At 55.9% G+C, this 23,953-nt stretch overlaps 1 protein-coding gene across 10 annotated transcripts in view; it reads right to left on the bottom strand.

Moving 5' to 3' along the window:
- Positions 1-23,953, bottom strand: part of Il21r (interleukin 21 receptor) — a 55,220-nt gene that overhangs the window by 27,821 nt on the left and 3,446 nt on the right. Inside the window, exons 2-5 of one of the 10 annotated variants that reach the window (XM_058582638.1) lie at positions 23,280-23,473; positions 22,050-22,180; positions 19,837-19,931; positions 17,394-19,642 (exon numbers count right to left, since the gene is read on the bottom strand). The gene's annotated coding sequence lies outside the window, so the exon portion shown is untranslated. The other 9 variants (XM_058582636.1, XM_058582637.1, XM_058582639.1 and 6 more) reach the window with 9 other exon arrangements.

Raw genomic sequence — 23,953 nt, 5'->3', positions numbered from 1 at the left:
CACAGAACCCTCTGCTCTGCTGGGCCTGGCAGCCTCCCATGCAGTCCTCCAAATTCAGTCCAAATGTCGCCTCCTCCGTTGGTCTCTGCCCCCCCACGGAGTGAGAGTCGCCCCTTCCTCTGGAGTGCACCCCTCCGCCAAAGCCCAGAGCTGGGGTGTTTCCCTCTCAGCATCCCCGCCTTAAATTCAGTGCCCTGTGGATCTTATGTACTTGAGGAGCATAAAATCGCCAATGCTCCACCTTTCCCTCACCTCAGGACCTTTGCACACACCACTCCCTCTGCTGAGGACGCTTTGCCCCCAGCTTCTTTGCATTTCCATCCTCAGATTTCAACTTCAGTGACGCCTCTTCCAAGAGGCCATTCACTCTGTTGGAAATGGATCTTCTCTGCAGTCCCCAGCCCACACATCCCTGTGGATCTCCTTCATTTAGTGGACGTCTCTGGGCTGAAGCCCAAGCGCCCAGAGGTTGGGCGGTTGACCTCTCTGTTCCCGCAGCATTCCTCGTGCATGGCGCGGGGTCTGGAATGGAGCCCAGGCTCCACCAGCAGAGACGAAAGATGGAGAACGGATTCAAGAAAGCGAGGTGGGTAGGTGCAGGTAAGAAGGAGTAGCCTGAGAGGTCGCAGTTTCCACATCAGCTTCGTCCCTGTCCCCAGAGTCACCCTCTCTCTCCTCCCTCAGCTCCCGGAGTCTGAGTGCTGGTGACGGCTGTCATCAGATTAGTGACAAGGAGCCTCCGGAGGAGGGCGGCGGACGGCCGTGCTCACCTGAGCAGGTTCTCGCGCGGCCCTGGGCCAGAAAGGGGCCTCTGCTGCGAACCCAGGATGGGCCTCGTCCTCCTCTCAGGCTCTCCTGGGCCTCGGCCTCCCAAATGTCTAATGGAGCGGGGAGCCTGGGGGGTGCCCGTGGCGTTGGCCGGCTGGGTCATGCCCTCTGGGGACTGGTGTGCAAGGGTCTCGCCCTGAGCGCTCGGTGCATGGGGAAGGGCCTCCCCCGGCAGCCTCCCGGCCTCCCCCGTGAGCACCTGCTGCGCTCCCCTGGCCCCGGAGCTCGCGCGCACCCCGGGGCGCACCCTCCCCTGCCTGAGTCCTGCGTCCCAGAAGCCTCCGCGCCCAGGCTGCGCCCTCTCCCAGCTCCTGCAGCCCTGCAGCCCCGGGGAGGCGTGAGGCAGCTGCAGGATGCTCTCAACCGCAGCTGCTGGGGCTGGAGGCGGGAAGGCGGGGCCCGGCGAGCAACCTCCCCTCCATCCCTGGCCAACCAGGGCAGGACCAGGTGCTCCTGGGCAGGGTGTCACTAATTCACCCTGGAGAGAGCCGGCAGCCGCTTGGAAACTGAAGCCCAGAGAGGCCCAGAGCCTCTGCTGTGGTCACACAGCAAGGAAGGGCTGGTGCATCTGCCTCCCTGGGGACCACAGGGGTGGCTGGACCCTTCTTGAGGGCTGCAGGGACCAGCAGCCTGGTCCCCATTGAGGGCCCCTGCTGCGACCTGGGGAATATTCTCAGGTTGTCTCAGAAGTTCCAAGTTGACTCAGCACTCTCCTCGGAGCTGTCGTGAAAAGTCCCTTTGGCAGAGGGCCAGGGCAGGGAGTGGGGGTGGTGGCACCTAGGAGCCGTGGGGGAGGGTGCTCCTCCCACTCCTTCCCCTCCCCCTCGGGTTTCTGGGGCCCTGGAGAGCCCGTGAGGAAGGGGGCGTGGAGCAGAAGGACCCTCTTCCTCAGGAAGGTGTGAGTCCCCCCCCCACGCTCAAGATGGCTCCCTGGGTGGCCCGAAACCCCTCCTCCCTCTCTGGGCCTCCGCTCCCCCATCTGTGCAGTGGGGGCACAATCACCAAAAGAGCTGTCACTGGTTGAACTCAGAGCATGTCAGACTCTATGCCAGGTAACAGATATTATTATCAATAGTATTTAAAGTAAAACCACCCAGTGTGACTCAGGAGGCCAAGGCAGGAGGATCGCAAGTTTGAGGCCAGCCTCAGCAACTAAGTCTGACCCTACACAATGTTGTGAGACCTGCCTCAAAAAAAAAAAAAAAATTAAAAAAGGGCTGGGGATGTGGCTCAGTGGTAAAGCACCTCTGGGTTCAATCCCCAGGACCCCTCTGCCCCCCAACAAAAAAGAGTAAAACCTACTGGTCCTGAGCACATGCTCCTCATCAGAGCCTGTGTGCTCCGCTGCCTTTGGCTGTGTGAGTAACCAAGCCCAGGACCTGGGAGGTGTCTGACCCCATAGTATGTGCTCAATAAAAACCCTCTGAACAAATTCTCACGACCAACCTGAGCTGGGTGCTCCAGGTCCTGTTCTTATAGAGCTCCGATTCTTGTTCTTACAGACATTTCCTCCTGTCACAGACAAGCAACCGGGGTTCAGAGAGGTCACAGGAACACTCACTCAGGTCACACGAGCACTAAGTGGGAGAGCTGGGATTTGAACCCGGTTCCGTCTGATTCCAAAATCACGGTCAGCTGCGTACCCGTGAGTCAGCTCAGCGCCCCCAGTGACCACAGGGGACCCCGCTCAGCCTCCCGAGGCTGCTCTCCTCTCCTGCCACCGTCCCCTCCCCTGGTCACCCTCAAGGCTGTGGCCTGCCCTCCCTCTCTCCTCCTGGGGACTCCGGTCGACCTTGCTGGGGAGGTGGGAGCCGTGGGCTCGGGCTCAGCCTGGGTCTTGCTCTCCTGAGCCTCCTCTGTGGGGCCGACAAAGACCCAGACACCCCCAGGGCGGGGCAGGCCAGGCTCCCGCAGGACCTACAGTGGCGGGACCCCACGACCAGGGTCCCCACCTGGCCACGGCCCACTCCCCTGGAATGGATGCCCAACGGTCCTGATGGGGTGGCCCTTCTCAGAAGGTGCCCTGTGACGTGAATCTTCTTTGCCTGTCACCTTGTCCCACAGGTGGTGACCTTGCCGTTGTGTACTCTGAGCTGGGTATTTCCTGGTCACAGTGAACCCGGGCAAAGACGTCCCCGCAGAGCCTCAGTCTTGCCATCTGTGAAATGGGCTGGGTTCTCTGAGGGTCGTGGGAGGTCCTCAAGTCCTGGGATATGTGAGCCCTGCGGCCGGGAGGGCCAGGCAGGCAGGGCTGCTGTGTCCTGGGAACGTCCCCACACCCTCTGCCACTCTTGGGGTCCGGCTTCTCCCCCCATGGCTCAAGGTTCCTCATGATACAAACTCCCTGTCTAAAAGGATACTTGGGACTGCATTGTCACCTTGCTATGACCTTGAGTCCTGACAGACAGCCCCCCCTTGTCCCCGTGTTACACATGTGACAAACGAGGACATGAGGCGAGACCAAGCAGAGATTTGCCTGAGCTCACCAGCCTGGGAAGGCACATGGCCAGACTCTCCGGCCAGGTTTTCCCCAGTCACCACGTGCTCTGAACCCCCCAGGGGAGCCACAGCTGTCCCAGGAGCAGCCTCGGGCTCCTTACGGCCCCTGCACTGCGAACTGGGCTCCTGCTGGGCAGAAACTGCCACCCCTCCAGAGTGTCCTGAGTCCTTTCCCCACACGTTGGCTCCCCTGTGGCTCTCCACCGGGTCACTAAGCTCCTCACTCCCCCTCCTCCACACACAAGAGGAGTGGCCTCTTATCATCTGACCCACCCCCGGGGTTCATGATAAAGACCAGGAGACAGCTGCAGGGTCGCCTGGTTTGACTGCCCACCCTGCCGTATCCTAGTTGAGGCGCCAAAGGAAAATCGTCCTCCGTCTCCAGGCTTCATTTCCTGTGAAATGGGCGCCCAGCCGGGTTTTGAAGGATGAGACAAAATACAGGTGACAAAACACAGACGCCCTGGCCTAGCTGACATCTCTGCCCGCCAAAACGGCCCGGGAGGCTGCAGTCTCCGCCCCTGTGCCCACTGCAGCCTGGCCCACTTGCCCAGGACCCAGGCGATGGAGCCCCTGATTCTTGGAGGCTGGTTTCTGTGGATGGGTCATCTCAGCCATGCCCCTGCCTCGGGGCCCTGAGCTTCCTGCAGAGCCACATCAAAGACCTCCAGTCATTCAGAGCCGGCCAAGCGGGGACTCCAGCCCCACTCTGCCCACTGGCATGAAGCTTCTGAGACTCAGTGTCCCCAGGTGTCACCTGCCCACAGGCTCCGAGCCCTCCTGTTGGGCACTGAGGCAGGTCCTCCTGGGGGAGAAGTTGTCCTGCCCGGGGACAGCGACAGGACCTAGTTACCTGCTCCTGCAGTGTCTTCCTCAGAAACCCATTCCGTGGTCCCGCGATCGGGCGGCCTCCGGGGTGGAGGCGGGTGGCCTCGCGGAGGACGGGAGAGGAGGTGAGAGAGGCGGCAGGGTCCAGCTGGGTGGCGATCCACAGCCGGCCCCGCGTCGGCCACCGCACGGGTCACCCAGGCCGAGGGACGGCGGGACTCTGGGCGGGTGGGGCGCAGGCAGGGCCGGGAGCAGGCGACAGGAGCGCGGGGCAGGGACCCGCTGGCCGTCCGGGGTGGACGAGGCCCGCGGACAGCCTCAGGCGCAGCCCGGGAGAAGCAGGCGGGTGCCCGGGCGCGGGGCCCACGGCCACCCGGCGGAGCGACGCCCGTGGGTCTGCGCGAGGCGGCGGCGGGCGGCTGCCATCCCTGTCGCCGCGGCGGGCGGAGGAGGATGTGGCGAGGCCGCCCCGCCCCCGCCCGCCCCTCCCCGCAGAGCAAGGTGGGGACCGGCCAGGCGGCGCCCTGTGCTCGCCAAAGGTCACCCAGCAAGCCGTGGGGGCCGCCAGGACGACATGTGCCTCCGGGGGACAGGTGACATCATCCCCACAAGCCTCTCAGTGACCACCAGGGAGCCACTTCCCACAGATGTGCAAACCGAGGCTCCAGGCTGAAGGGGTATGGGGACCGCTCAGTGGCCCCACCTCTGGGACACAGAGAAGGCTGAGCCCTGGGGACAGAGCCTGTCCAGGCGTCCTGGAGACCCCCCTGTCCCACCTGCAAACTGGCCTGTCCCATCAGCCACGCAACTGCCTGCCCACTGGGTCTGAGCAGCCCCGGTGACCCCGACTCTCCCCACCTCTGTCTCCTGCACCAGGCCCCTGGGGGAGCCCAGTCCCCATGTCCTTGAAGGCAGAACCCCCGGGGCCCCTGTGGCGTGGCCTGCTTTGCCCTTCTCTCAAATAGAGACACCCAAAGGCTGGCCACAGGGACCATGGGGACACGGGGACTCAAAAAGACACTAGAGAGAAGACATTCACCAGACAGAGAGAGGTTCTGTCTCCTAACAAGCCAGAGGCGCAGGACAGGTTCAAATGTCTCTGGTTGACATTTAAGAGACCAGGGGACAAAACCAGCTTACGCCCAGCAGCCTCAAGAGAGGAACTCGATCATCAGCATGACCACCGCAAGACCGCCGGGCACGGCTCATCCTGCCAACCCTGGGGGCAGGGGGGACTCCTCCACTTTGCGGATGGAGAGAGGCTCAGAGAGACCGTCCCACAAGCTGAGGGCGGGAGCTGGGATTTGAACCCATCCCTAAGCTTGCCCCCGAGTGTGCAAAGGGAATGTGTCCAGAGGGGGGGGGACGCTCTGGGTCCGCGCGGATGCCTGTCCAGCCCCCCCATCCCGCCGTGGACTCAGTTTTGGGGAGCAACTTACAGATGCTCCTCAAGGCCAGTCCAGGGGGAAAGAGAACGCCTCTTGCACTTTATTTCTTGATGTATGTGCCTTTTTCTTTTTCTAGCCATGTTTTGAGGAACTTGGGACACATTCCCCTGTGGTCACTCTGCAGGCTCTGGGTCCTGTACACAGCCCCAAAGACAGGCTTTGCCCTGACAACAGGAATATCTCCCGAGCTCCGAAGAGCAGATCTTGGGAAGGAAACCACCTTGCTCTTTCTTGTTCTCTTGATCTTCAAAGTGAATCTCCTGATACCGCGTCCTGCAATTGGTAGCCATTGAAAGATCATAAGGAGGAGTAAGAGATGACTAATTTGTGAAGGGCTTGCTTTGTACTAGGGGGTGAAGGACTTTAAAGATTTTTAAAGACTTTAAAAATCACTGGAGAGCACAGCTACCATCCTCCTCCATCGTTTCCCCTTGTGCGACAGATGAGGAAACAGAGGTTCAGAGAGGTTAATGATTTGTCTAAGGTCACACAGCTGGTGAGTTAGAAATTGAATACAGTCATTTGGACTCCAGAGCCCACACTTGAGATAACTCACTTCACTTCAAGATAAAAAAAAAAAAGTGGGAGGGTGGGTAGCGACGTGGGCAAGGTTTTAGGCAGTGCAAAGGTACTGAGGCAGAACCCATGTGGCTTGCTCCAAGAGTACAGGGACAGAGTGGCAGCAGAGACCAATGGGGGGGGGGAAGGTCACACTCACTGCATGCCACCTGGGAGGAAAGCAGATTTTGTTCCAGTGGAAATGGGGAGTCATCTCTGGCTTTCAAGGGGTGGTTTAGTCTAATTTGCATTTTCAAGAGTGCTCAGGGCACGCACAGGCTGTGTGTGGGACACAGCAGGGGCCACTTAGTCCCTTAGTACCTGAAAAGAAGATGGTTTGGGGACTGGAAATTTAACAGCTGCCAGGGCCACATCCCCACCCCCAGAAATGGACGTGAAGTGTCCTCTGGGGCGGTGCCTCTGGGTCTGCCCATGTCTCAGGAGTGTGGCCCGCGGAAGGGAGGTGTGGTGGGACCTCTGGGGCCCTCGCAACCCCGGAGGACTCAGAGCTGGTCACCGAGAGGAAGTGGTCTCTCTGCCTTTCAGTCAAGTGGTCTCCTGGGGGAAAAATAATTGCGACAGCCCCTCCCTCCGCCATTTCCTCTTTTTTATTTTTATTTCCACAGCTCCTTTGAGGTATTATTTATATAACATCAAATGCAGCCACTGAATTCAGTTCAATTAGTTCTAGAAAATGTGTCGAATTGTGCAACTCACCATGATCTAATGTTGGGAAATTTCCATCATCACACACACACACACACACACAAAAAAAAAAAACCCAACAATCCCTTGGGCCTGTTTGCAGCCAGTTCCCGACTCCCACGTGCTTGATCGTCCTCTGCCAATTTTTTAAATTGCATTATCATTGTTGGGTTGTAAGAGCTCTTTACATATTCTGGATACTTGACCTTTATCAGATAGATGGTCTGCAAATATTCTTTCTCAGTTTTCTGCAACGTCTTGTTACTTTCTGAGTCCTGTGCTTTCATGTAAAAGAGTTTTGGGGGGGTTGAATCCTGAGCTGTTTAACCACTGAGACACATCCCCAGCCCATTTTCTGTATTTTATTTTGAGATACAGTCTTAATAAATCGCTTAGGGCCTCACTAAGTTGCTGAGGCTGGCTTTGAACCTGCCATTCTCCTGCCTCCGACTCCCAAGTTGCTGGGATTACAGGCGTGCAACATTGCACCCAGCAGTAAAAGAATTTTTAATTTTCTCATCCCCAGGCCCCTCTTTTAAAATTTTTTTTAAATGTTTTGAGCCAGGGTCTTGCTAATTTGCTTAGGGCCTTGCTAAATGGTGGAGGCTGGCCTTGGACTTGTGATCCTCCTTCCTCAGCCTCCCAAGCTTCTGGGATTATAGGCATGTACACTGCACCCAGCAAGAGCTTTTAATGGTTATAAAGCACAGTTTCTCTCTTTCTTTCTTTGTGCTTTTGAAGCACATCTAAGAAGGATCCGTTACCAAATCGAAGGTCATAAAGATTTCTTCCAGTGTTTTTTTTTTTTTTTCCTGAGATTTTTATTGTTCTGTTACTTCTTCTATTTAGGTCTCTGACCCATTTTATATTCATTTTGGTGTATGGTGTGAGATAAGGGTCAAACTTTGTCGTTTCACATATAGATCTATCCAGTTGCCCCAGCACCATTAAATAAATAAATAAACAAGGAATATTTCTTGATTAAATATAAATCACCAAATATAAATATGAATTAATTAACTAAGAGGCCATTCTTTCCCCATTGAATTGTCCTGGCATCCTTATTGGAAATCACCTGACCCATGCCGTTTATTTCTAGACTCCTGACCTGGATGTCAACAGACCGACGATGTCCTTGGTCAAATGTGTTGTCCCTGGGCCAACAGCCCGAGGTCCCTGAGCACAGCGGCTCTGTAGTGAGTCTTGATCTTGTTGTTCTAACAGCTGTTTGGGCTCTTCTCTTGCAATTCCACATGAGCTTTAGGATCAACTTCTTCATTCAAAAGAAAAAGACACCAGTCGAGGTGAAGCATGCCCATAATCCCAGGCACTGGGGAGGCTGAGGCAGGAGGATCACAAGTTTGAAGGCAGCGTGGGCAACTAAGGGAGACCTTGTCTCAAAAAAAAAGTACAAAGGGCCAGGGATGGGGATGTAGCTCAGCCCAGCACCAAAAATAAATAAATAATTTTAATTAATTAAAAGAAAGAACATTGGGATTTTTATAGGGATTGCATTAAATTCACAGAGTGCTGTAAACCTGAAGATCGCCGTCTCAATGATGTTACACCTTCCACTTCACCAAAAATTTACTTGGGTCTTTCTTCTTTGATTTTTTTTCAGTAACGTTTCTTGCAACTCCTTAGTTCTATCTGTCCCCAGGGGTTTTATTGCTCTTGATGCTGTTGTGATGGAAAGTTCTTCCTTGCCTCCTGGGGCCGGGCTGCTCCTCGCTGGTGCCTTGAGACCCCGTGCGTTTCTGCAGGTTAATTTCTATCCTTCCACCTGGCCCAAGTCGTGTTTTGGTTCTAGTCATTTCTTTGACGATTCTTGAGGATCTTCTCTATTTAGGATCACATCGTCTGTTAATCAAGGTCGTGTTTCTTCTTCCTTTCTACTTGGAAGCTTTTTATAGCTGCCTCTTGCTGATCTGTTGGGGTTTGAACTCCGGGTATCGTGTTGAGGAGCGTTGGCCAAGAGGGCACCATTCTCGTTCCCAATCTTAGGGGAACATCTTCCATTTTTCATCCGCTGTGAGGTTTCATATCCGACCCTTGTCGAATTGAAGGAATTCCCTTGGATTCCTATTTTGCTGAGGGTTTCAGTCCTGCAAGGGCATTGAATTTTGTCAGATGCTTTTCTGCATCAATATAAATGATCACGTGGTGTTTGTCCCTTTATTCTGTGAATATGGTGTACCGTGTGGCTTCACCTTATATTGAACTATCCTTGCATTCCTGAGGTTTGGTCCTGCTATATAAACTCTTCAAGGGGCTGTAGGACTCTGTTTTCTGGTATTTTGTTGAGGAATTTTTTGCATCTATGTTCCCAAGAGATGCTCATCTGTGACGTCCTTGTCTGGATTTGGTATCATAGAATGACTTAGATAATATTTCCTCCTCTTGTGTTTTGTGGAAGAAATTAAAAAAGGAATGAGGTTAATTCTTCTTGAAACGTTCCATAGAATTCATCCACGGACTTTTCTTGCCTGGGAGGTTTCGGGTTGGTAATTCAACTCTTATTTTGTGATATGTCTATTGGGGTTTTCTATTTCTTCATGAGTCAATTTTGGTAATTGGTTTTGGTGAGACTTTTAAAGTCTCCAGTGATTCCGTACCGTTTCTAGAAATTTGTCCGGTTCATTGAATTTGTTGGCATACGATTGTTCATCAGAGGATCCTTTTTGCTTCTGTAGAGTTGGTAGTCATGTCCCCACTTCTGTTTCTGATTACATGAAAGAAATCTTGCTTGTATTGAAGCTACCATCAATTTGTATTTCTGTTATATGCGGTTGAACCTATATTTGGTTGAACAGTCACAGATTCAGATTCAGGTATGGACGCAGATGCAGACATAGATCTGAATACATTCCTGACCCAAGAATAGATATAAATATATTTCTTCTCCTAAGGGGAAAGATCAAGCAGGACAGACAAGTAACAATCTCTGTCGAATCCCAGAAAATAAAACATAACACATTTTATCACTCAGGGATTTTTGTTTTGTTTCGTTTTTCTTCTGGTGCTGGGGACTGAACCCAGGGGTGCTTTCCCACTGACCCACATCCCCAGCCCTTTTTTTCTTTTTACTTAGAGACAGGGTCTCACTACTTTGTTGAGGCTGGCCTTGAGTTTGCAATCCTCCTGCCTCCGCCTCCTGAGCTGCTGGGATTACAAGCGTGTGCCCCTCAGGAACATTTAGCAACATTATTATTTCAGTTGTGAATGTTAAAACCAAATCAAACAAGCTTGGCCCAAACGGCCATGTGCTGCGACAGAAGTTGTTGGCCATAAATTTGACAGAAAAAAAAAAAAAAAGTTAAGATCCCAGGGAATGATTGCGACAAGCCAACGTGTCCATCAGGCTGAGGTCACGGCCGGCTCAGCCTGGGCAACCTGGAAATCCCTGGACAAGGGAAGGTGCCGATTGGCACGTCTGCCAGGCTTCCTCCAGGGGTCCTGGGGCTGAGCCAGCTTGAGGTGCCAGTCTCTGGGGTTGGGGGAGGGAGTGAGGACTGGGGGACTGATCAGGGTCTTTGGGTTGGGAAAAAGAACTGCCAATCTTCTCCCGCCCCCTGCTGCTCACCAAGTTCGTCTCAGCTGACAGACAGACCTGCTTTTCCTTGTCAAGAGCTCAAATGCAGTGGTCAGGGAGACCCACCAAGCCTGGAGCTTCTAGTATTGTGATTAATAGGAGCATTTCAGGGGGTTCTGGTTTAGATATGGGGTGTCCTCCAAAAGCTCATGTGTGAGACAATGCGAGAAGGTTCAGAGGTGACGTGATTGGGTTGTGAGAGTCTTAACCTAACCAGCATTAATCCCCTGGTAGGGATTAACTGGGTTGGTAACTGCAGGCAGAGAGCGTGTGGCTGGAGGAGGTGGGTCACTTGGGGTGATCTTGGGGGTCCGTGTTTTGTCCTTGGTGAGAGGACCAAGGTGGCCATGTCCTGAGCTACCTCCCTCCACCACATGGGTACGCCGTGATGTTCTGCCACATCTTGGACCCAGAGCAGTGGGATTAGCCATCTGGGGACGGAGACCTCTGAAACCGTGAGCCCCCCCCCCAATAAACTTCTCCTCCTCTAAAATTGTTCTTCTCAAGTTTTTTCGGTCACAGCAGTCACAAATCTAACTAAAACAGAAATTGGTATGGAGACGTTGCTGCTTTACCTGAACCTGACCCTGCGGTGTGGAAGCTCGGGGAGCTTTTGGGAGTTTGTCCGAGGAAGTTTGAAAAGTTTAGAGATGAAAACTGGAAAGGCTCTCGGGTGTTGTAAGTGGAGCTTAGCGGGAAATTCAGCCGAGAGTCAAAGACCAGAACCTGGTAGGACAGCAGACAATAAAGACTGTGCTCACGAGGTTTTAGCGGAGAAAGATCACTGTTGAAACTGGACCTCAGGCCGTCCACATTAGGTTCAGGCTAAGAACTTGCCTAAATATTGCCCAGGTCCTAAGACTTTGCACAAGGCTCAACGTAAAGGCGATGGGCTAATTGATCTGGCTGAGGAAATTTCAAGGCAACGCAGTCTTGGGGAGGCGGCATGGGTATTGCTGGTGGCTTTTAGCCAAGTTGATCGTGATCATCAGGAGCAGAAAGCAGAGCAGAAAAATTCGAAACACTTGGACTTGAAACATGGGAGTAAAACTGTGGCTAAAATTGTGGTTGTTAAAGACATTTTAGCCACGAAAGAGAAGCTGCTGAGTGCTTTACCCAGAAACAGTAGGGAAGACGGCTTGAGGGTACCTCATGTATTGGCCAGACCACACCTGTTTCAGACTCCAGGGTATGAAAGTTAAAATCCCTTTGAGAAGAGATCCTGAGGGCTCCCAGCTTACACAGTGGGCTTGGGCAGTTCTTTTGCCAGGTCCAGACCCCAGGTACTCCGAGACGTGGCTATTGCTGGAGGTGGAGGCAGAGTTTGGAGTCCACCAGGTGGGGTTGGTTCTGCAGAGTGCAGGACGCTGCAGAGTGAGGAGGTCAATGAGGCTTCCACCAAGATCCCAAAGGGAAGGCGGGGAAGGCCAGGCAAAGTGCAGAATGGATGGAGTCCCTGTGGGCAGCCCCTGAGAGGTCCGTGCATGGAGACAAGAGGCTGAGAGAGGCCAAAAGAGACTAGAGCCAGCAAGATCCAGGGGCAAAGCTACACCAACCCTTGGGAGAGAACATGACCCTGTCCTGTGCCCCAGGTGCTGGATGTAGAGCTACAGGACCTGTTTGTCCAGCTGGATTTCAGTCCTGCTTTGGTCCCATCCCTTCTTTCTGTGTCTCCACCCCTCCATGGTAGAGTAGAAATAGTTACTTTGTACTTTTATATATTGGACATATGTAACTTCCTTTTTGATATTTTGTAGGGGCTCCCCTTGAGAGTTTGCCTTGAGTCTCGGGAGACTTTGGATTTGGACTTTTGGGCAATCCTATAACTGTTAGGACCCTGGGGACTCTTGGAAAGGGACTAAATGTACTTTGCTTTATGAGATGGGGATGAGCTTTTGGGGGGCCAGGGGAAGAATGTTATAGTTTAGATAGTAGATGCCCCCCCCAAAGCTGACGTGTGACACAAGGAGAGAAGGTTTAGAGGTGACGTGGTTGGGGTTATGACAGCCTTCACCTAATCGTGTATTAACTGGGTGCTGACAGCAGGCAGAGAGGGTGTGGCTGAGGAAGTGGGTCACTGGGTGTGCCCTTGGGGTATACACTTTGTCCTTGGTGAGAAGAGCTGTCTCCTCCTCTCTGCTTCCTGGTGGCCACGTCCTGAGCTACCTCCCTCCACCACGCTCTTCCACCATGATGCTCTGCCTCACCTTGGACCCAGAGCTACGGAGTCGGCCATCTGGGGCCTGAGACCTCTGAAATGTTGAGCCCCCAAATAAACTTCTCCTCCTCTAAAATCGTTCTTGTCAGGTCATTTGGTCAAAGCAGAAAAACCGGCTGGCGAAACCAATGAGCATCCTTAATCCCCAAACCCCAAATCTGAAATGCTCCAGACTTGGGAACTTTTGGGGGGACCCCCATGATGGCCACCAAAGGAAAACTTCCTACCTGACCTCAGGGGAGGGGTCACAGTCAAAGTGCAGGGGCCCTAAAATACTGTATAGAATTACCTGCAGGTGAATATAGAACATAAATTAACTTTGTATTATGTCTCATTACCTACTTGCAAATATTCCACAATCCCATCCTTCCACCCTGATCTGAAATCTGGAACATCCCTGGTCTCAGGCAAATGAGACAAGGAGTTTCCTTTTGGCTTCAGCCAGTTTGGACCAGGTTGCTTTCCCTTATAGAAAACTGGTAGAAAAAGCAGACATTCCGCCATGTGGGTTGCAGCTATAGCAGTACTTAGAGGGCAATGCGTAGCCTTAAAACCCAGGTGTTAAGAAAGAAGAAAAGCTAAAAACAAAAAACAAAAAAACCAAAAAAAACACGTTTCAGACATCACTAAGTTAGAAAAGGACAGAAAAATAAACCCAGAGAAAGAAAGAGAAGGGAAATAATAAAGATTAGAGCCAAGAGAAAGAGGAAGGAAACCGACCACAGAGGCGCTCCACCAAGCCCAGAGTCGGGTCTTTGGTGAGCCAGAATGGCGGGGGCGGGAGGGAACCGCCTCTTCGGGGAATGAGGAGGCCCCCTGTGGGTGGCAGGGAAAGAGGCATGAGACCCAGGAGGAAGCCAGAGCCAGGAGGGAAAGGCAGTGTCCAGAGCAAGGAGCCGGACCAACCTCGTCCCACGGCTGCTGGGAGCCACAGAAGGCTCTCAGGCGGGGAAGGGAGAGGCGGAGCCACAGGCCATCAGAAAGGACCGGGCACTTGCAGGGCCTGGGGATCAGCTGCAAAGATGGACCAGGGCTAATTGAAAAGGAGATGCCAAGGAGCGTGCCCCCTTTGGTTTCCGGGAACTGGCAGCTGGCACAGGAGGAAACTGGCTGCATGTCACCTGTCACCACAGCTCCCCCAGCACAAGCTTGCTTTCCTGAGGGGCCTTGGACCCCCAGGCGATGTCTATGAGGCCTGGGGGCTGGGGGTGCAGTGTCCCCCTGCGCTGGGCAGCCCGTGAATGGAGCGTGTCCACGGGAACCTGGGCACAGCTGGGCTGGGTCATTCTGGGGCGGGCAGCCGTCCTGTGCATGGCAGGTGGCTTCAGCGTCCCCTGGCATCTACTCCCAGATGCCTTTTCCCACCAAGCACGATCCTCAAGAGCCTCTCCTCACATTGCCTCATGTCCCTTGGGAGACAAAACCGTGCCAGGCTGTGGACCGCAGAGGGGACATCTGAAGTGCTGTCCCCACCCCCTGGGGACAGGTGAGGCCCTTCCTATTTTTGAGCCTCTGCACCCCACTTGACACATGGGGGTGAGGAGGCCCCCCGGGGTGAGCCTGCAGACGCAAGGAGGTCTCGCGTCCCCGGCCAGGGCTCAACACAGGTGGCTGCTGGGGTCCTGTGCCTCGGGGTCAGTCACTGAGGAGGGGAGGGGCCAGGGGCCAGGATGGCGATGGCACAGACCCCCGCCTGCCCCCCTGTCTCCCACCAGCCGGATCCGCCTCAGGGACTCTTGCTGCCTCTACCTCCAAACCCAGAATCCACACGGAGGCCACCTCCCGGCTCTGGGCCACCAGCATCCTGGGCAGGCGGTTTCGGCCACGGCTTCCCTCGCTGCAGCCCCTGGGCCTCCCCACGGGGTCAGAGTGACCACGTTAGACCCGAAGTGGGGTGAGCGTGTCCCGCCCAGGTTCTGAACCCCCAGGCCTCCCAGTGTCCACCCAGAGACTAAGACAACCTCCCCCCACCCCCACAGGTCCTCCCGCCCCAAAGTCGCCCCCTCCCCTCCTGCTCCGGGGGCTCTGGTCACCTGGTGGCTGCAGCTGCTCTCAGGGCCTGTGCACAGCTGCTCCCTCCCAGGACAGCGCTCCTGTCCCTCCAGATGTTGGTGAAGCGCACTCTCTTACTTCTCCCTCCCTCCCTGGTCACACCTCCCTCCCCCTGTGTGTCCCCAGGAATGTCCCCCAGTCTCCTGGCTGGCTGCCCCCTGCACTCGCCTGGGCCCTGTGGGAGGGCACGGGCTTCCTTCTGGATCCCGGCCCCTGCGCAGGCCCTGCACCTGCTGGGTGCTCGCTGGCTCTCCCCGCCCTCCTCTGGCCAGCCCGGCTCTGCCGCTGCCCGTCACCCCAGGACACACACTGGCTCCTGCCAGCCCTGAGCCAGGCTGGCCACGGAGGACAGGCTGTTCCAGTGCCCAGCCCCAGCTGTGCTCCAGGGCTCTCCGGGAACCGCATCTCCTTTCTGGACAGTGAGCACACATTGAGCGCCAACTGCATGCAGATGCTCTGCCTGGTTTATAGGCCCTTGTGGGAGAATCTGGCAGGCAACCAGCCTCACCCCCAGCTGGACTCACACGGGCACAGCGGGGACCACCCTCTACCTGGGTGGCAGCTCTTCACCCTCTTCTCATTCTGTCTCTTCAAAGCCCCGTGAGCTGGCCTGGCAGAGGCTGGCCCGTCCAGTTGCAGGGCGGGTAGGTGACCAAGGAAAGACCAGGTCTCTCTGCCTCCGCAGAAGGAGGACAGCGGGAAGGGCCTGATCCTCAGAGCAGAGACTGTTCCACGAGGACCGTCCACAGCCCAGCCACCTCCAGCCACCTCAGACGGGGACTGCCGACCCCCTGCCATCCACGCTCCCCTTGGCCCCCATGAAACGTCCCAACCGCTCTAAGACAGTCCTCCTGGGGGACACATATGTGCAGATACAGGTGAGTTCAACACACGAATGAAAACAGCAACAGTGAGCACACATTGAGCGCCTACTGTATGCCAGATGGCAGTATCTTATTCATTCCCCCAAACAACTCTAGGGGGCGGGAGTCATCGCTGGCCCGGATCACAGATGAGGAAACCGAAGCCCAAGGAAATGAAGGAAGTGTCCCTGGTCGCACAGAAAAGAAGACCCCAAATGGCGATTTGGACCTCTGGGGCTTGGGGTCAATCAGCCCCGCGATCCTTCTCACAAACCCCACACCAGCCCCCTCGGGTGCTCAGGAGCTCATTCACGGGCCTGTGTGTGCAAATGGGCACGTGAAACCCCAGCCCTACTCACACCCGTGTGCACCTGCGACCCAAGAGCGCGGACGCAGCTTCCCGGGTACCAGTGCGTCCTGCGACAGGCTGCGGAGGACCCCGCACGCTCCCACCCGGGGTCCCCTGAGCACCCCTGACACGGGCTCCATCTGCTCCTGCACCCGGCGGCCAAGTGAAGGGACCGCCACCTGCTCCCGCTTCCACACACTCGCGGGAATCCGAGGCTCTTCTCCTTAGAGCCACATGGTCCCACCTGAGCCAGGAGCAGGCAGGGTGCAGGGGACAGAGACTGGCATTAGGTCCAAGCATGCCACGTTCCTGGCACCCCAGGCTCTTTCAGTCCCTGAGACCAGATCACGCTCCAAAGGACAAAGTCCACGTGCATTTGCAGATGCGCTACCCACCCACCCTGCAAGCCCTTCTGCCTCCCATCCCCCAGCGCCCCCCCCCCGCCCCCCACCAACAAGCTCTTTCCTCAGTCACCGACCTCCTCCCGGCAGGGCTGGCCCAGGGACAGCGGCTCTTCCAAGAGGCTGCAGCCCAGGGCGGATGGGCCGCGATGACTCGGCTTCCAGGCAGCCGGCTGGGTTTCGGTGCAGCCTCCCTTCCTCAAAGGGCCTCTGCTTTACTGAAAGTTCAAGCTGCCGTGGTTTCCCCACATTCACATGGGAAAAGGTCAAAGTCTCACAAAAATATTTACCAAGCACAGTCAGTCAGTCAGTCAACAAGCACTTACTGACAGCTGGAGCTCAGGGCCTGGGGGGCAGGGGAGGTGGGGAGCACAGACCTCGGGCCACAAAAGGGAGCTGCGGTCAGCCAGGAGGGGAAGAGCAGCCCAGGAGGAGGGAGGCGTTCACACAAAACCTGGTGGCAGGACAGCTGGCCCTGGGCAGACCCAAGCAGCCATTCATGTGGCCCCCACAGCGTAGTCACGGTGCCCCCGCAGCCCAAACCCAGGGTCAACCAGCAAGGGACAAACCAGAGCCCCAGTCGCAGCCTCTGCTGCTCCCCACCTGCTCCGGGGCTCTGCACACCTGTCCTCCCCGGGACACAGGGAGGACGGAGCCAGAGCTTGGGTGCCTGGGTCAGGACGGTCTCAGAAGCATCAGGGACAAGTCAAAAGCTCTTGTTATCCTTCGATGCATGTTCTGGTATATTCTTTCTCTTTTTCTGGGGGGGGGGGCACTGGGGATCGAAGCCAGGGGGCCCTGCCTCTGGACTCCACCCTTTTTATCTTCCATTTTGAGACAGGGTCTCACTAAGTTGCCAAGGCTGGCCTCAAACTTGCGATCCTCCAGCCTCAGCCTCCCGAGTCCCCGGGATTACAGGTGTGCACCACGAGAGCCTGCACTCAGGGCATCTGCCCTGTGCCGGGCTCAGGGCACCTGGGGGTATCTGAGACTGTCCCTGCTGGTGCGGATGGGACACATGGGCACCAAGAAGCCCAAAGAGCAGTACCTACCCAAGGTATGCGGAGCCGGAGGACTTCCTGGAGGAGGCAGCGCCTAACCTGAGATGCAGTGGAGCGAGGCGGTGGGTAAGCCCCGGGGGCCGTGGCTGGGTGGCCTCGTGCAGTGCTGGGTGGCCTCGTGCAGCGCTGGGAGAACGCAGCTAAGCACCCTGGGCAGCAGACTTCCTCAAGGACAGCAGGGGTTCACTCAGCCAATCCCCCGTGACCCCACAGGGTATTCAGCGTCATCAGCTGTGCTGCACAGATGGGACAACACAGAGACAGAGAAGCCACGGGCCCTGCGTCCCTGATCTGCTCAGCCTCCCCACTATTCTACCTGTAAGCCTCTGAAGTGGGGGAATTCTGGGGGGTACCCAGCTATGGTAAACAACTGTCAGTTTAGTTCTGGGTTTAATTAAATGTCAGAGTGTGGGAAGTGATCGGCTCAGATAAAGTCCCTCCTGCCCAGCCCCACCACAGCCCTGCACACACAGGCAGGAGGAGGGGCCTGACGTTTACTAAGGAGGTCAACCAGCCAATCAACAAACATTGGCAGAATCTTTAAGCTCTGGTTCAGCCCAGGGCTGAGACGGTGAAGGTGGGCCCGGGTTGGCTTCTTGTTTTGCTTGACTGAACACCTTGTCTGGTGCAGACCCTGTGCTGGGAAATGGGGACACAAGAAGAAATCAAGTCCCAGTTCCCGACATCAAAAATGTAGTAGGAGATACACACAGGGATTGACTTTCTGTCTGTTTGAAATGTTTCATGATTAAAAATAAATAAGATTTAAAAATCACGGGGAGTGTGCACAGAGGGGAGAACAACCCGGCCCTGTATTGAGGGGGTGCTCAGAGAAATGCCTGAGATATTTCAGGTGGTGACATGCACTGGGGGAGGGCAGTTGGGAGTGGGTGAGAAGGATCATGGTTTTTATTTTTGTTTCTGGAGATGGTGGTTGTGTTGTGAGATTCTGGAATCACACAGTGGTGACATGGGTACAACACTGTGACTCTACTAGAACCCAGTGTGTTATGGATCATGCATTTTTAAATGGTTGAAAGGGTGACTTATATGCTATATGAATTTTATGTCAATAAAGCTTAAACTCATTCTTTGACCAGGAGCCTTGTAGTTGCAAGTGATTAAAAAAAAAAATTAGAGTGTAGTTTCAGGCATGGATGGATCAAGGTGCTCAAATTTTTTTCTGCAGGTTGGAAGCCTCCGCCTCTGGAATCTGCTTGCTTCTCAACCCCAAGTAGGATAAGGGAGCCTCAGTGGTAGTAAAAAAGTGTGTGCGGTGGGGTGGGGACTCCCAGAGGTGGAGCCTTATCAGCTATCAGCTACGAATCGCGAAAGAAAGTGATAGTTCCCGGGATGGATCAGGGAACGGCTCTCATTGGTCAGATTTAATCACATGAGCGCCTGGGAGCCAATCCCTACACGGATTGGGGAAGGAGCACTCTGACTGGCCGCGCCTGAGTCGCGCGCTGTGGGAGCGCAGAGTGACATCAGGTCCGCGGAAGCCACGTGCGGGGCTGGGAGTGGCGAGGGTCCTTCCCCAGGGAGGACCGTGCTGGGCGACAGGGGCACAGAGTGGTCCGGGAGGAGCGTGAGGGACAGGCCAGAGTGAAGAGACAGGCCTGGGGTCGAAACTGCACGAGGTGCCCTGGGAATGGGGCCAGGGCCGTGTCCCAGCGTGGCTGCAGGTGTCACAGGTGTCACACTGAGGGGCAGCCGGGCACCGGGACCTGGTTGCCAGGAGCTCTGGACACTTCCCGGGCCCATCCCGCTGCACGACAGGTCACTTGGGCCATACTTGCATTTCCCCTCCACCCTGATTCCTGAGCCCTTCGTGTTGGTTGACCTATTTCGCTTTCTTTTCAGAGGAGACCTTGTCCCTTCACAAATGGAGCGCCAGCCTCCTTGACCATAAACAGACGGAACTGCAGAGCCCACAGTGAAACCAAAACCGAGTCATTTCAATTCTGGCGACTTGCTGGCAGCCTGCGGAAGGCCCGAGGGAGAGAGAGGCTGAAAAAGGAACAAGTTTCCCGAACTGATGCCCAAGGCCACCTCACATCACCTTCAGGACCTCCGGGACCTGTGTCCCCTTAGGAGCAGGAGGGAGACTCTGTCACCACCTGGTCCTGGTGCAGTGTTAGGATCAGCCCAGGGGCTGCAAGCAGGAGACGGTGTGGTGCATGTGGTGCATGGAGGAGCCAGGGCGAAGGGTCACAGGGACAGACAGTCGGTGCCAGAATCTGCAGATGAGGAAGGAAGGCACGGGCCTGGTGATGCCTGCTGGGTAGGTTTAGCAATCAAGACCAGGAACCAAAAGGAGGATGTCCCCAGAGGAGGACAAAGGGCTATTTTGGATACACTGAGTCTGAGATCTGTGGGTTTGTCCGTGGTGAGATCCGCTCATCGGTTCAAGACGTGTTTATTGAGCACTTACTATGTGTTGGGCCCCAGGTGGGCCCTGGAATTCAACAGTGAAGCAAACGAAAATCTCTGCTCCCTGGAGGCTCCTTCCAGAGGGAAGACTGCGAACTGATCAAAATGAAAAGAGTCAATAACATACACCAATAGAATGATGCTCATCACGTCACAGGGTGGGGTGTACCGGCTAGGCTGCAGGACGTGTCCCCGGGGAAGCTGTGGTCACTGGGATGTGCCCCACCATAGCTGGGGACATGGTTCTGGGGTTGAGGTGAGAGGGCTGATGGTTTAGAACATGTCTTTCTTTCACTCATCCATCAGTCCATCCAGGGAAGCCTCCTGAGTGCATTCTTGGTTGGTCCTGGGGATTGAACCCAGGGTGCTCCAGCCCTGAGCCCCACGCCAGCCCTTTGTATTTTGAAATTGGGCCTCACAAAGTTGCTGAGGCTGGCCTTGCAATCCTCCTCCCTCAGCCTCCGAAGCTGCTGGGATTACAGGAGTGCACCACAGTGCCCAATGGTGTCTGTGATCCCCTCTGTGCCAGGGGCGCTGGGTCCTGGGCTGCACAATCGCTGCCCCGTGAAACTGCAGTCAGTTTAGCGAAGGCTGCAGTTAACTCCAGGGAGAGAATGTGAGAGGAGGGGGGAGGGGGAGGGGAGGGGGAGGGGCGGGAGGGAGGGGGAAAGGGTGGATGGGGAGAGGGGCGCAGAGATCTTCGTTGGCTCTTCTGTTATGTTCCAGGGCCCACGTGGTGCCCAACACACAGTAAGTAAGGATCAGGGGGGAGGGCGAGGGAGAAGGGGCTCTGGAGGCTGAGGCAGGAGGATCAAGAGTTGGAGGGAGGAGGGGGAGGGGAGAGGGGAGCGGAGGAGGTGGGGGCCTTTATGGGGGGCCCTGGATTCTTAGGGAAGGGCAGAGAGGGAGACCTGGGGCGGCTGGGCGCGGGGCAGGCCGCCAGCGCGGAGGGGGAGGCAGTTCTGAGAGGGGAGCAGAGGCCGAGTGCGGCAGGAAGGCGGATGGAGAGGAGCCCTCAGGGCTTCAGTGAAAGCAGGTTCAAGGCCGGGTCAGGCCCACTGTGCACTGAGAGTGGAGGAGGGGTGCAGGGGAGGAAGTGGAGAGGGAGGGAGGGGGAGGAGGGAGGGGAGGGGAGAGAGGAGGGAGGGGAGGGGGAGGGCTACGAGGCAGGCGGAGGGGGCCTGGCCTGCTCTGGGACTTGTGCAATGGGGAGGGCAGAAGCCCGCGGAGGAGGCCGGGAGAGCCCAGGAGCAGGGTGGGGAGGAGGCTCGGCCTTGGCAGTGCAGGTAGAGAAAGGGTTAAGAATTCAGGATGGGGACTCTGGGCTCCTGGGGCAGGCGTGATGCTGGTCTTGCCACTGACATCCCTGCTCTGGAGGCTGAGGCAGGAGGATGGAGAGTTGGAGGCCAGTCTCAGCAACTTAGTGAGACCCCAAGCACTTAGCAGACCCCCTTTCAAAATGAGACATAAAAAGGGCTGGGATGTGGCTCAGTGGGCAAGCGGGCCCCCGCTAAATCCCCAGGACCAACAAAAGGAAGGCTTGTCCTGTCTGGGCAGACACACCAGGACAGGGACGCTGTCACCACCCCCAGCCCAAGGTGTCATGAGGTGAGCCACGGCCCTGCCCTCCAGGGCCCCCAGGTCCCCGCAGAGGGCAGAGGGCAGCAGCGGCCATGGGAGGTGGAGGGGGGTGGAGGGCTGGGGGCGTGCGGCAGGTGGCCAGGACCCTGCCCAGGAGCAGCAGTGGCAGGAGGTGACAGCCGTCAGATGCAGCTGCAAGCCCTCTGTGTGCGGCTGCGACTTGAAGACAGAACTAGTAAGAATTTCAAGGTGGGGGCTTCAGAGTGCTGCATTCCAGGGTGGTCCCCCTGAGCGTGGGACTGCGGGGTGACAGGGGCGCGGAGCTGGCCTCCCCACAGCTGGCCCTGTCCAGAAGCCAAGGTCGGACCCGGGGCTGTGGCCCCACCCCGCAGCTGCACTGACTCCCACAGATTTATCATGTGACACTTCTGCAGGTCAGAAGCTCAGTGTCGTCCCCAGGGTTGCCATCCTTCGGGGGACTCTGGGGAGAGTCCCACCTGTGACCTTGTGTGTCTAGGAGGCGCCTGCATTCCTTGGCTCGCGGCCACTGGCCCTGTCTTCAGGGCCAGCAGCATGATACCGCCAAGTTTCTCTTGGCTCTGATTCCCCTGCGCCCCTCTCACCCCCAAGGACCTGTGATTACAGTCGGTCCGTCTGGATGGTCCAGGATGACGTGCCCGTCTCCAGGCCAGGCCGTGAGGAGCTCTGATTCCATCTGCAACCTTCATTCCTTCTTGCCACATAACACAGCCTGTTCCCAGCCTCTGGGGATTCAGACAGGACGTCTTTGTATGTCTGTTATTCTAATTACTACAATTGTTAAAGCTGCCAAAGGAACTCCATGGGTTTATTTTTTTTAAAAGCATGCTATGGCTTATTTAAGAATCCAAGGGTTGCTTTGATCATTCAATGATGTCTCCAAGGACACAGACCCTGCCGTATTCAGAACACTATCTTTCCTCTCCAAGCATGTCCTCTCATGATCACATGATGGCTGCCAGAGCACCAGACATCGCATACAAAGCAGAAGAAAAGTGGTAAAGGGGCCTTCTCACGCTGCTCTCAGGTTGGAAAGGAGAACTGGGAGCCTGCCCTGTGGTCCCAGGGTAGAGAGGAAGGACAGACAGTTCAGCTTTGTTGACCAATTAATTCAAGCTGAATTGGCAGCAGGAATTCGGCAAATGCCAGTTCCTGGGTGGGGTCTTGTGAGACAGTTATAAAGGATGAGGGGCCAGGGCGGCAGAACCAGAAGCTGGCCGCGGCTGGGGTGGAAGGTCAGCGTGCGGCCAGGCTCGAGGGCAGCCTGTGGCTGGGATCCTGAACAGGTCAATAGCTTGGGTCAGAAACCAGTCTTGTTGGGGTCAGAGGCCCCTCGCTGGCCGGGGACAGGAGCTGGACTCTGGCCAGGATCAGAACGTCGCCTGTGGCTGACACTGAGGTCACCCTGTGGTTGGAGGTCCTGAGGGAGCCGGTCAGGCCAGTGTCCTTCTCTGTCTCTGCCAGTCCCCGCGTCCTTGCTTCGTGTCCTCCTCGGACAGACCGGTGGACGCTCAGCCTCGGGTCCCCAGGGGGGACAGAAGCAGGGTCTGGGCCAGGTCCTCTGAGGCTGGCGAGGGTGGGCATGAGGGAGGGGACAGCGTGGCAGCGTGGTGGCAGGAGGGTGCAGGTCTAGGTGTCCTCGCCTCTGCACCCGTGGGCTCCGCGCCCTTGAACCCAACCAACTGCTGACTGAAAACTATTTTTTTTTAAATTGCGTCTGTTTAGAACATGTGCAGACTGTCCTCGTCACTGCAGAGTGACAGGGACCCCCATGCACAGTGAGAGCGCTCACAGGGTATCTCTAGTGATCTGGAGAGGACTTACCGGGGACGGAGGGTGTGGGCAGGTCACCGGGACCCCCATGCCATTCCATACAAGGGGCTTGCGCATCCGTGGACAACGGTGTCTCTGGGGCACCAGGTGGGGTCAGGCACATCTGCAATCCCAGTGCTTGAGAGGCCGAGGCAGGAGGATCACAAGTTTGAGGCCAACCTTGGAAACTTAGCGAGGCCCTGTCTCTAAATAAAAGATAAAAAGGGCTGGGGACGTGGCTCAGTTGAGTGATCCTGGGTCCAAAGAAAAGAAAAGAAGAAACACAAGCCCAGCCCTAGCCAACTGGAACTGCGCATGCGCAATATACCGAATCGTGTGGGCGGGGCGATTTTTTTTTTCCTCTTGGATCTCTGTGGGTTTTTATTATTATTATTATTATTATTATTATTATTATTATTATTATCATTATCTTTTTCTTTTTAATTTTTTGGTACCAGGGATTGAACTCAGGGGCACTCAACCACTGAGCCCCATCCCCAGCCCTATTTTGTATTTTATTTAGAGACAGGGTCTCACAGAGTGGCTTAGGGCCTCGGTTTTGCTGAGGCTGGCTTTGAACTCGCGATCCTCCTGTCTCAGCCTCCTGAGCCCCGGGGATGACAGGCGTGCTCCACCATGCCCAGCTTCTTTGTCCTTTTTATACGAAAGTAGCATTAAGTTGAGAA

Source organism: Marmota monax, unplaced genomic scaffold (genome assembly GCF_021218885.2).
Source record: "Marmota monax isolate L192 unplaced genomic scaffold, Marmota_monax_Labrador192_F-V1.1 WCK01_AAM20220418_F8-fsc00086, whole genome shotgun sequence".
NCBI lineage: Eukaryota > Metazoa > Chordata > Mammalia > Rodentia > Sciuridae > Marmota > Marmota monax.
This window is presented reverse-complemented; position numbering and strand designations above follow the sequence as displayed.